At 36.6% G+C, this 12654-nt stretch overlaps 1 pseudogene; it reads left to right on the top strand.

Moving 5' to 3' along the window:
- The first annotated feature begins 4840 nt into the window (after nucleotides 1-4840).
- Nucleotides 4841-12638, top strand: LOC141513731 (uncharacterized; annotated as a pseudogene).
- The last annotated feature ends 16 nt before the right edge of the window (nucleotides 12639-12654 follow it).

The following is a 12654-nucleotide window of genomic DNA, read 5'->3' as shown; positions in this document are numbered from 1 at the left end:
AATGCTTTAAAAAGCAAAATTGGCCAGATGGAAAAAAGAGATAAGAAAACTCTCTGAGGAGAACAAATCCTTCAGACAAAGAATAGAATTCAGGGAGATTGATGAATTTACCAGAAATCAGGAATCAATAGTTCAAAACCAAAAAAATGAAAAATTAGAAGAAAATGTGAAATATCTCATTGAAAAAACAACTGATATGGAAAACAGACTTAGGAAAGATAATTTGAAAATTATTGGAATACCTGAAAGTCATGATCAGGAAAAGAGCCTGGATATCATTTTCAAAGAATTACTACAGGAAAATTGCCCTGATATTCTAGAAGCAGAGGGCAAAATAGAAATGGAGAGAATCCACCGATCCCCCCCGAGAAAGAGATCCCAAAAAACCAACCCCCAGGAATATTATAGCCAAGTTCCAGAACTCCCAAGTCAAAGAGAAAATATTACAAGCAGCCAGAAGGAAACAGTTCAAATATCATGGAGCTGCAGTCAGGATCACACAGGACTTAGCAGCAACTATATTGTAAGCTCGTAGGGCTTGGAATACAATATACCAGAAGGCAAGAGAGCTTAGAATGCAGCCAAGAATGAACTACCCAGCAAGGCTGAATGTCCTCTTCCAGGGAAAAAGATGGACTTTCAATGAACCAGGGGAATTTCAAAGGTTCCTTTTGGAATGGCCAGAGCTGAACAGAAGGTTTGATCTTCAGATACAGGACTCAGGTGAAGCATGGAGATTGGAGGAGAGGGGGGAAATATGAGGGACTTAATGAGGATGAACTGCATGTATAGAGAAATGATACTGATAATATTCATATGAACCATCTCAGTTAATAGAGCAGGTAGAGGGAGCTTTTATAGTTGAAGCACAGGAGAAAGCTGAATTCGAAGATAAAATATGGTGTAAAAATGGAGTCAATAGGAAAAAAAGGGAAATGGAATGGGAGAAAGAAAAAGGAGAGGGGGAATAGTCCAAGATATTTCACATAATAAGATTTTTTCATTACAATGAGCTATTGCAATGATATGAAAGGGGGGAGGCAAGGGGGAATGAGGGAACCTTTGCTCTCATCAGAGATGGCTAGGAGAGGAAACAGCATATATACTCAATGGGGTATAGACATCTGGAGTAAGAAGGAGGGGGGAGCAGGGGGAAGGGGTGGGGATGTAAATAAAGGAGGAGAGGATGGACCATGGGGGGACAGTGGTCAGATATAACACATTTTCTTTTTTACTTCTTGCAAGGGGCTGGGATTGGAAGGCCTGCCCAGGACCATGGGGCCAGGTGGATTCTGGGCCTAAGGGGTGGTATGGGGGCTCAGGGCTTCTTGGTCCCAGGACCAGGGATCTGTCTGCTGCGCCACTCAGTGACCCTACAGCAGAGTCAGAGTGAAAGGAGAGAGAAACTATAGTACATGGTAGTGGAGAAATAAGAAAAGAGGGAGTTGCGATAAGCAATGGCAATGGAAAAATATGGAAGTAACTTTTTTGATGGACTTATATAAAGAATGTGATCCACTCATGACAGAGTTGATGGTGTTGGAACAAAGACTGAAACACATTTTTTGTTATTATTATTTGGGGGAGGGTGCAGGGCAAGTGGGGCTGGGTGGCCTGCCTGGGGCCACATAGCAGGGTGATCTTTGGGTGTCTGGGGCGGGATTCAGACCCAGGTGCTCCTGGCTCAAGGGCCAATGCTCTGTCTGCCACCCAGCCACCCCACTATTATTACTATTTTATTTTATTTTGGGTCTTTTTTTTTCTTTTTGGTTTTTGCAGGGCAATGGGGATCGGGTGGCTTACATGTCACATGGCTGGGTGATTATTGGGTTTACGAGGCTGGATATGGCCTCAAGTGCTCGTGGCTCCAGGGCTGGTGCTTCGTTCATTGTGCCACCTGGCCATACCTACAATTATTACTATTATTTTTTTAACTTTAATTTTTTTCTCTCCCCTTTACTTTTTCGCCCAAGCAAGTCTATCTATATTCATGGGGGAAGGGATATTTTGTTTACTTGTAAACAAGTATATTTATTAATGTAAAAAAACATTTGTACAAAATGAGAATAAAAAAATAAATTAAAAAAAAACTAAGTTAGCTCAGAGGCAACTACATGGTTCCACTGAACTATTCTTTCCTCTCAGACCTTCCATCTTCAACAAACAATGCTACTCCAAGAACCCAAAGACCTTGGTTTCCCTGAAGCTGCCCAGTGGGTCTTGGGAATAACGCCACCTGTTAGCCAGTGGGTATCAATTATGGTTGGAGCTATGACAGTATCTGATTGTCTGAGACAATAGCCCTCTTCTGTTTTAGGCATGCGCATAAACCTCTGACGCCACTTCCGGAAATCCCGGCCTCAAGACCCCGGTTCCGCCAGGGTGGGCGGGGCCTTCTCTAGCGGTTGCCACGGAAACGTCCACACGCTCCAAAGAGCGGCTTCCCGCGGTTGCGGCGACAGCTGAGGGAGAATGGCCGGAAGGGGCGGGAGGCAAGGGGCTCGTTACTTCCGGTTCCCATGGAGGCGCTCAGCGTCTGCTCCGTCTTCCCAGCCCTGGCCCTGGGAGCCGGCGCCCCTCCGGCCTCGGGTCCCCGCTGCTGCCCCCCGCTCCTGGGGAGCCATCTGCCCGACTGCGGGGTCCGCCGGGCGCGGGTGGGCGGAGGGGCGTCCCGGGGCCCGGGCCGGGATGCGCGGCCCCGAGGAATGAGGTCTTGCTCCTGAGTTTGGGTTTCTGGAATATTCACTTTTTGGAGATCAGTGATCTTTAGAAGGGAGAATTTAAAGCTGCAGGGTCGTCCTGTATTCCAATCCCATCAGTTTAGAGACGAGGAAAACAGCCCCAGAGAGAGGCACTATTAGTTATTAGTTACATAGTATTTTTAAGTTTAAAAAAAATTTTGTGCCTCACAACACTCTGTAGGAACTAGAGGTGCAATCTTTATTTTTATAGATGCTACAACTGCTAAGAGATGAAGTTTCATCCCAGGTCTTCCTGACTCCCTTTCAACATTTGACCCACAATATCAATGCTCGATGTCAGAGGTCATGTAGCTGAACCAGGATTCCCTACAGATCTTTTGGTTTCCAGGGCTTTCCCTTCTCTGTACCATGCTGCCAGCCTCCATAGGATGTGCTTTCTACTTTGCTACTATCTGCTCCACATACTCATGCAAGCCGTTTAATTCTAGGTTGTGAGGGATAAAATACAAATAATACAACAATATAAAATATTTAAATCAGTCTCTGCGAAGCACTTTGATCTTAGAAATGTGTACATACTATAAACAATATTTACCTATTTGGAAGGAGGAAATTGCCAAGGAGGGGAGTTAAATAGCTCAGGATCATTTAGCTAGGTAAGATTCAAAAAAGAACAACTATATATATATATATATATATAGTTTAAATTCCCAATCTTAAATATTCTGCATATACAGAGAAAAATATAGGATCAAATCATTGCTGAATTTTTTCTACATATTAATCATTTTTGCTTTTTTAGGTAATATAGGAATCAATCTTACTGGTTTCAACAGAAAAGTTTGTGTTGTGGAAAAGAAAGAGAAAAAAGTTAAGGCTCAATTGGTTTATGTTTCTTTGATTATATTGACCTGGAGGGTAATTTATCCGAGGGCTTCCAGACAATTGTAACAATGCAAGTAATATTTTTTTTATTTTTATTATCAAAAGACAAGTGTTAGAATATCTTTTCATAGTATTGAAAAGTATGATACTCAAGATGTCTTGAAGTTAATTTTTTTGGGAGGCAGTATGTTGAAGTGGTTGGACATGAGTGCAGGAAGACCTAGGTTTGCAATCCTACTTCTCAACATAATCAGGCCACTTTCAGGGCACTTAATGTCCTTGCATCTCACTTTATTTGTAAATTGGGGAAAAGTACACAGGATCTTTGCAGTGTTAAAATGAGATAATGTCTGTAAGGGAGTTTATTGCCTGATTTACTATAGAAATATCAATTATTAATATTAGAATACATCATCTTAGTAATGCTTTGGTAAACTTTTGAATTAACCTGAAATGGTGCAAAAAGGAAGAAATGGGATAATGTTATCCAGTAGAAATTATATTTGATCATTACTGGAAAGGGATTATGTTGTTACTTCTAATTGGAAATCAGTAATATTGATATTAGTGTTGGATTTTTAATTATAAAATGATATTAATATCGAAAATATAAATTGGACATTTGAGGGAAATGTGCTCATATAATGAGATGACGGCAAGTATCATTTAGTCTTTTTTTTAGAATTGGTGTTATCTGTGTGAAATGAAGATAATAAATTTGTATCCTGGAATTTTTGGAAATTTTATGGGAAAAGTACTTCATAAATCCAATGTGCAATGAGCTTATGAGTTGCTTTTGTTTTTTGTGCACAGTGAAATATACATAGATTGTATTGGATGTGAATTTGACTTGGAACCCTAAATATCAAGAATTACCCTTTAAAATTTCTACTATATTTACCACCCCCAGGAAGCCCCAAAAAATTCAGTGACATTCAAGGATGTGGCTGTGTATTTTACCCAGGAAGAGTGGGGAAATCTGCACCCTTCTCAGAAAGAACTGTACAGGAATGTGATGCTGGAGAACTATAGGAACCTTGTCTTCTTGGGTAAGGCGAGTTATCCTCTGACTGATTGTTTCCATAGTGGATCCTTTGTCACTTCACTTAATAAATCAACATTTTCTACATGGTAAATATTTGAGAGTTTATATTGGCATGTAGAGTTCAGTGCTAATCTTTAGTCCCATGTGAAAGATCTTTACTGTGTATAGATGGAAACTATTTGTGTTACATCTCAGTCTGTTTTTTTTTCTATTATCTGTCCATTCAGGTCAAAGATTCTTCCCTAAAGTTCTAGTGCAGGTGATTAAGGATGAGAAAGTTTCATTCTCTTAATGGGTTTGGGGCAAATGTAATTTTTTTGTGTTGGCAAATTTTGTTTTTTCTCTATACATTTCTGGACAACAATGTAGAGTATTCTTTAGATGTGTTTTCTACTACCCTTTGCACATACCTTGCATGTCCCTTTACCCTTGATAATGATTGAGGATAGAATATGGACTTATCTCCTCAACTTTTTCCCATTCCAATGAATAGGACTTACAGTTTGGAAAGCAGAAATGATTTTTCAGTTGGAAGAAGGGGAAGCACCTTGGATGCAGGACAGAGAAGCACCAAAGAGTATCTATTCAGGTTAGTCACTGAATATCAGACATAGAGATCCTTAGAGGCCATCTAAGCTAACCCCTTCATTTTACTTATTAGCAATTGGGACACAGAGGTTGAGTGTCTTGTGCATATCACATGAATGGTAATTTTCAGAGGCAAAGTCTATATCCAGATTCTCTAATTCCTGAGCCAGTTTTCTTTCTGCCATACCAATCTACCCAGAATATGAAATTAAGTAACTTGATTAATTCCTTTCTTTAGATTTATTGAGTTAGCTAAGTGGTGAAGGAGATAAGTATGCTGGACCCAGAGTCAGAATTAATTGAGTTTAGATCATAAAGTGGTTAACTGCTTGGCTTTGGACAAATTACCTCACCTCACTTTGTTTCAGTTTCCTTATCAGGAAAATGATCTGTCTCAGTTCCCTTATCAGGAAAATGAAGATAATAACATCCACTTCTACCTACCAGACTTGTTTTGAGATAATGTAATATTTGTACCATCTACTACTATTATTATTGCTCTGGCTCTTCTAGTGGTATGTTCCATAATGGAAAATTAGGCAGCCTTGCTTTCACCTTGACTTTGCAGTGAAATATTCCAATGTTTATCCAATATAATTAATGTCTCATCTTAGTTTCAAATACCTACTTTTATAATTTTGTAAAAGCAAAACTAAACATCAAAAAAATCTGTAACCCGATGCAATCTTTCAAACTCATAATTTGACCTCTACAAAGACTGGAGAACGTTTATTCTATCTTGTATTTTTTCCTTTGGAGCTAACCTTAGTCAATATAATTTCATGACCTCTATTTATGATTATTTTGTTATTGTGTTTCCATTTATAGTTGATTTATAGTATAGTTTTTCCTGTTACTATGTATTCCCATTTTCTATAAAGTCATCATTTTTTTTTTTAGATTTTTCAAGGCAATGGGATTAAGTGGCTTGCCCAAGGCCACACAGCTAGGTAATTATTAAGTATCTGAGGTCGGATTTGAACCCAGGTACTCCTGACTCCAAGGCCGGTGCTCTATCCACTGTGCCACCTAGCCACCCCCCGAGTTATCATTTTTTTTATATACACCCTACCAAACTCCTCTTATTGAGACAACTATATTATCAATACCTAAACCAGGAGAGGATAAGATACAGAAAGAAGATTATAGACCGTATATTACTAATGAAAACTGAATCAAAAAATTTTTATCCTGACAAAAAGACCATGATACTATAACCAAAAATTATTCATTGAAGTCAAATTATATTTGTTCCAGCGATGCAAAAATGATTCAATATTTAGAAAACAAACTAATGAATCTTATTGGAAACAGAAGCATTCAAGCCAGAATTATATCAGTGGAGGTAATTAATTTCTTTGACAAAGTATAATACTGATTATTCCTAAAAAAAACACAAACCAAAGCATAGAATGAATTTAAGAAGTCTTATGTCCAAGATCAAAAGCACTTTTGTTCAATGGAGAAATGCTAAAAGGTTTCCCATTAAATCAAAGGAAAAAGACTACTTTTTTGTATGTTGTTACTTGCTAGTGATAGAAATCAAAAAAAGAGTAAGAAATTAAAAGTAAAAATAGATGAAAAAGTGTTAAAATTATTCCTATTTATTGACAAACTGATGATTACAATGATACCTAACAATTATTTTTTTAATTTAAATTTATTTTTTATTAGAGATATTATTTGAGTTTTACATTTTCCCCCATCTTGCTTCCCTCCCCCCCCCCCCCCACAGAATGCACTCTGTCAGTCTTTACTTTGTTTCCATGTTATACCTTGATCCAAATTGGGTTTGATGAAAGAGAAATCATATCCTTAAAGAGAAGTCTAAGAGGTAACAAGATCAGACAATAAGCTATCTGTTTTTTTTTTTTTCTAAATTAAAGGGAATAGTCCTTGTACTTTGTTCAAACTCCACAGCTCCTTATCTGGATACAGATGGTACTCTTCTTTGCAGACAGCCCAAAATTGTTCCCGATTGTTGCACTGTTGGAATGAGCAAGTCCTTCAAGCTTGAACATCACTCACATGTTGCTGTTAGGGTGTACAGTGTTTTTCTGGTTCTGCTCATCTCAGTCAGCATCAGTTCATGCAAATCCCTCCAGGTTTCCCTGAAATCCCGTCCCTCCTGGTTTCTAATAGAACAATAGTGTTCCATGACATACATATACCACAGTTTGCTAAGCCATTCCCCAATTGAAGGACATTTACTGGATTTCCAATTCTTTGCCACCACAAACAGGGCTGCTATAAATATTTTTGTACAAGTAATGTTTTTACCCTTTTTCCTCATCTCCTCAGGGTATAGACCCAGTAGTGGTATTACTGGGTCAAAGGATACCTAACAATTATTTAGTGCTTGCTATGTGAGAGACACTGTACTTAAGCATTTTACAATTATTATCTACTTTAATTTTTCAGTAATCCTAGAAGTTATCATTTGGTGCTTATTAAAAACTAGAAAATCATTTCAGTGGAAAAAGACTAGGTAAGAATGGATCAGAAAACAGTAATATTCGATAATCCAGGGTTAGGTAAGTCTAGAACAAAAATTAACTGAGGAAAAACTTAATAATATGTCAAGAACTAAGAGCATTTGAAAGAAAATGGGCTAGAATTAGTTTTAGACAAAATCTACAAAATACTACAGAGAAGTTCAAAATAACCTTACTGATCACACTTTTAAACAAAATAAAAAAATACACAGACCAAAATAACTTTCAGAGTAATGAGGACAGGGAGCAAAAAAAATTATAATTAATATTAATATTAACAATCAGCAATTAGGATAAGAAGGGATATGTATCACTTCTGATTAATACCTTTGATAATGGCATGCTATCTAAGGTACAGAGAACTAATACAATTGTATAAAACCAAAGCCTTTCCTCAAAGTTGGGATCATTAAAGAGAATATAAGAAACATTTTTGCAAATCTCCAATAAAATAAAAAAAACAAAAGAAAAATAAGAAAGTTTAGAAATCTTAATCCAAAGGAAAATTGAACAAGTCATAATTGTACTTCAAAGGTTAAACAAAACCAAAACTTAACTGACATCGTGGTGATGATCATGTTAAGTGAATATTCTTGTGTTTAAAAGAAAATTGTAAATAAAGTCTCCCAGAGTAGGGAAAGAGGCTCTGTAATAAACTTACCAAACACATAGGTTCCTCATACTGATCTAGAAAGAGATAAAGTAGAAAAAGTACTTTAGTTCTGTAAATCTAGATGTAGGAATGTTATATAAATTTTTAGTAGGACTAATACTACCATTAAAAATAATATGTTGGTAATTTTTTAATGGAGAATTAAGAATTACTTTATGTAGAGGACAGGATTTATTCTACTTTGCTTTCAAATTCAGAAGGGAATATTACATTTTCATTTCTTTCAGATTTGGAAATTAGACCTGAAATCAAGGACACAGTTTAAGGAAGATTCAGAAAGGATGGTTTCTCTGACTCTAAAAGGGAAACATCTTGGGAATATTATGCTAGATTGCAGGAACTACATCATAAAAATGCAGAGAAATATTCTTGGCAAGTAAAAAAAGTTAAAGAAATTTTCTGGTTAAATCCAATCTATTTATTTTAGATTTATCTAGAAAATATATTCTTAAATTTGATATTGATAGACAATTTTTAGGCTTAAGCAAATTAAAATAGAACATATTGAATATGAAAAACGTGTTCCATTCATAATTAGATCTTTTCAGTTATTTGGAATATTTATGGGATAGAAACTTTGAGAATAAAATACATTTAGGTAAACCTGCAATCAAAAATTCATTCACTATTTCTCATCACAAAGTTCTTTTTTGGAGAAAATCTCCATAAAAGTCTTGTACACATAAAGATTATTTGATCTTGTTGAATATCATATCATTGATAATAAAGGGAACTCTTATTAAGATAGTAATTATGTCAATTCTTTCTATTCCAGTTTATACCTTACTGAACAGCAGACCCTGCTTACTGGAAAGAAACCTAACAAATGTGAAAATGCTTCCTGCTGCTGCTCACAATTTACCCAACATCAGAGCCTATATACCAGAGAGATGCCTTATGAATATCATATATTTGGAACAGCATTCCCCTCTAATAAATATATTAATTACCATCAGAAAAATAATAGGAGAGAAAAATCTTACGAACATCATGATTGTGAAAAGACCTTGAGCAGGAGCTTACACTTATCTGATCAACAGCAAATTCTTACTTTAAAGGAGCCTTACAAATGTAATATTTGTGGAAAGGCTTTCTGCCAGAGTTTACAGTTAACAGAGAATTCATACTGGAGAGGAGCCTTTCAAATGTAAAATTTGCAGGAAAGTCTTTAGCAGGAGTTCACAGTTAAGTGGGCATCATAGAATTCATTCTGGAGAGGAGCCTTCCAATAAATGTAATATCTGTGGGAAGACTTTCCGAAAAAGTTCACAGTTAATTCTACATCAGAGAATTCACACTGGAGAGAAGCCTTTTAAATGTAATTATTGTGAGAAAGCCTTCCACTGAAGTTCAAGGTTAACTCAACATCAGAGAATTCATACTGGAGAGAAGCCTTATGAATGTAAAGATTGTGGGAAGGCCTTCCACCAGAGTTCAGAGTTAATTAAACATTAGAGAATTCATACTGGTGAGAAACCTTACAAATGTAATGATTGTGAGAAAGCCTTCCACTGAAGTTCAAGGTTAACTCAACATCAGAGAATTCATACTGGAGTAAAGCCTTATGAATGTAAAGATTGTGGAAAGGCCTTCCACCAGAGTTCAGGATTAACTCAACATCAGACAATTCATACTGGAGTAAAGCCTTTTAAATGTAATGATTGTGGGAATGTTTTCTATTGAAGTTAAAAATTAATTCAACATCAGAGAATTCATACTGGAATAAAGCCTTATGAATGTAAAGATTGTGGGAAGGCCTTCCACCAGAGTTCATAGTTAACATTACATCATAGAATTCACACTGGAGAGAAGCCTTTTAAATGTAATGATTGGAAAGGCCTGCCATCAGAGTTCAGAGTTAACTATACATCAGAGAATTGATACAGGAGAGAAGCCTTACAAATGCAGTAATTGTGGGAAGGCCTTTTGCCATAGTTCTAAATTAACTGCTCATAAGAAAATTCCTACAGGAGAGAAACCTTTTAAATGTAATGATTGTGTGAAGGCCTTCCATCAGAATTCAGAGTTAACTGTACATCTGAGAATTCATAATGGAGAGAAGCCCTACAAATGTAACCATTGTGGGAAGGCCTCTCACCGGAATTCAGAGCTAACTCGACATCAGAAGATTCACACTGGAGAGAAGTCTTACAAATGTAATGATTGTGGAAAGGCCTACTACTGGAGTTCAGGGTTAATTCAACATCAGAGAATCCATACTGCTGAGAAGCCTTATGAATGTAAAGATTGTGGAAAAGCCTTTCATGGGAGTTCACATTTAATTTGACACCAGAGGATTCATACTGGAGAAAAGCCTTATGAATGCAAAGATTGTGGAAAAGCCTTCAATGTCAAAGTACACCTTACTCTACATCAAAGACTTCACTATGGGGAAAAACCTTATAAATGTTATGAATGTGGGAAGGGCTTCCACTGGAGTTCACAGTTAACTGTACACCAGAGAAGTCACACTGAAGAGAAGCCTTACAAATGTAATAGTTGTGGAAAGGCCTTCCCCCAGAGTTCAGAATTAACTCAACATCAAAGAATTCATACTGGAGAGAAGCCTTATAAATGCAATGATTGTGGGAAGGCATACAATCAGAATTCAGAATTGACTTGACATCAGAGAAGTCATACTGGAGAGAATTCTTACAAATGTGATTGTGGGAAGGCCTTCAACCAAAATTCAGCATTAACTCAGCATCAGAGAACCCACTTTTGAAAGCAACTCTATGAAGCTAACTATTATGGATTGGTGATCATATCAAAATGTACTTTTACCAGGCATCAGATTTTTCCTGGGAAAAGCCTTATATATCAGAAAATTCATAGTGAAGAGGAACTTTACAAATGTATTTATTGAAAAAAGTTGAGGAACCCACAGTTCATTGAACATCAAAGACTTCATACTGGAGAAAAACTACAAATGAAATGATTGCCTAAAGGCTTTTTCTTGGCTCTCAATGTAATCACATCTGAGAATTTATATGGTAGTGAAACATTCTAAATGATAATGATATGGAAGGATCTTCCCAGATAGCAAAATCTTACTGGCCTTCAGGATTCATATGGGAGAAATGCCTTATAAAGTTGTGAGAAGGCCTACCATTGGAGTTCATCCTTTAATCAGTATTAGGATATTTATAATGGAGAGAAGCCTTATAAATATAATGAAACAAAATTCAGAGTTTATTCATCATCAAACACTACATAATGAAAAGTGATGTTTTAAAATGAAATGACTGTGGAAAGGAATTCCTTAATAGCACTCCCACACCTTAGCAAACATCAGAAGCAATACCCTAGAGAGAAGCCCCATGAATGCAATGAAATCATTGTTGGAAGACCTATGAAAACTCCAACATTGAACTTTTCACGTTGGAGAAAAACTTCTTGAAGATAGAATCTTGTAAATGCAGATTAATATGAGAAAGCTTTCAGCCAAAGTACCTAATTTAGCTGAGTTGAGTTTTCCCTTTATTTAGTGTTCAGGGATAACAAGAGGAAGAGATTTATTAAAAGCCATTCCAGGTGTGATTGGTTCAAAGGAGAAGTGTCAAGTAAGTGGGCCAGTGTGATAGGTTCTGTATCAACCAAGGTTCTCCCACCCCTTTCCCAAATAGATTAGGCTAGTATTTTTCCCTGAAAGACAGGAAAGCTGTCCCTAAGACTTGATTGGCAAAGATGGCTAAGGCTAAAACTGTTTAGCCTTTAAAATAATTCCATTTAGGTCTCAACCCATGTAAAGGAGGACAGTGTCATCTTGGACAAGTCATTCACCTTTGTAAGAGGAAGACAACAATAGAACCTATCTCAGGGTAATTTTGGGAATAAAATGAGTTAATAAGGTACTTAGCATAGTTCTCAGCATATAGTAGGCACTGTTTTCTTCCCCTCTAAAAACATAAAAAATGTCCATTTTTATATAGCAGTTGGATCTTCAGACTCCCCAGGACCAGTGGAGGTACCATACCTTCTCCTGACCTGACTTATTTCCAAATGAAGATATAGGATGTCTTGTTTTTATAAAACAACTCCATTCTTTCTGAGCATCCTTTCTATGTTATGGCTAATTAAACATTTTGTTAACTGTTGAATGATCTATTGTTAACTGTTGAATGATCTAAGTGTCTCATTTAATTCCAATATTAGACCTAAGCTACTAAGGAACTAACTTGGATCTATCTCTGCTTCCAGAATTTGATTCCTCCTTCCAGTCTTCTTGACTCTTAAAGTTCCTGACCCAAATTTGAGTTAATTGAT

The sequence above is a fragment of the Macrotis lagotis genome, chromosome 1 (assembly GCF_037893015.1).
Source record: "Macrotis lagotis isolate mMagLag1 chromosome 1, bilby.v1.9.chrom.fasta, whole genome shotgun sequence".
NCBI lineage: Eukaryota > Metazoa > Chordata > Mammalia > Peramelemorphia > Peramelidae > Macrotis > Macrotis lagotis.
The sequence above is the reverse complement of the archived record's forward strand: the minus strand, read 5'-3'. Positions and strand labels throughout refer to the sequence as shown.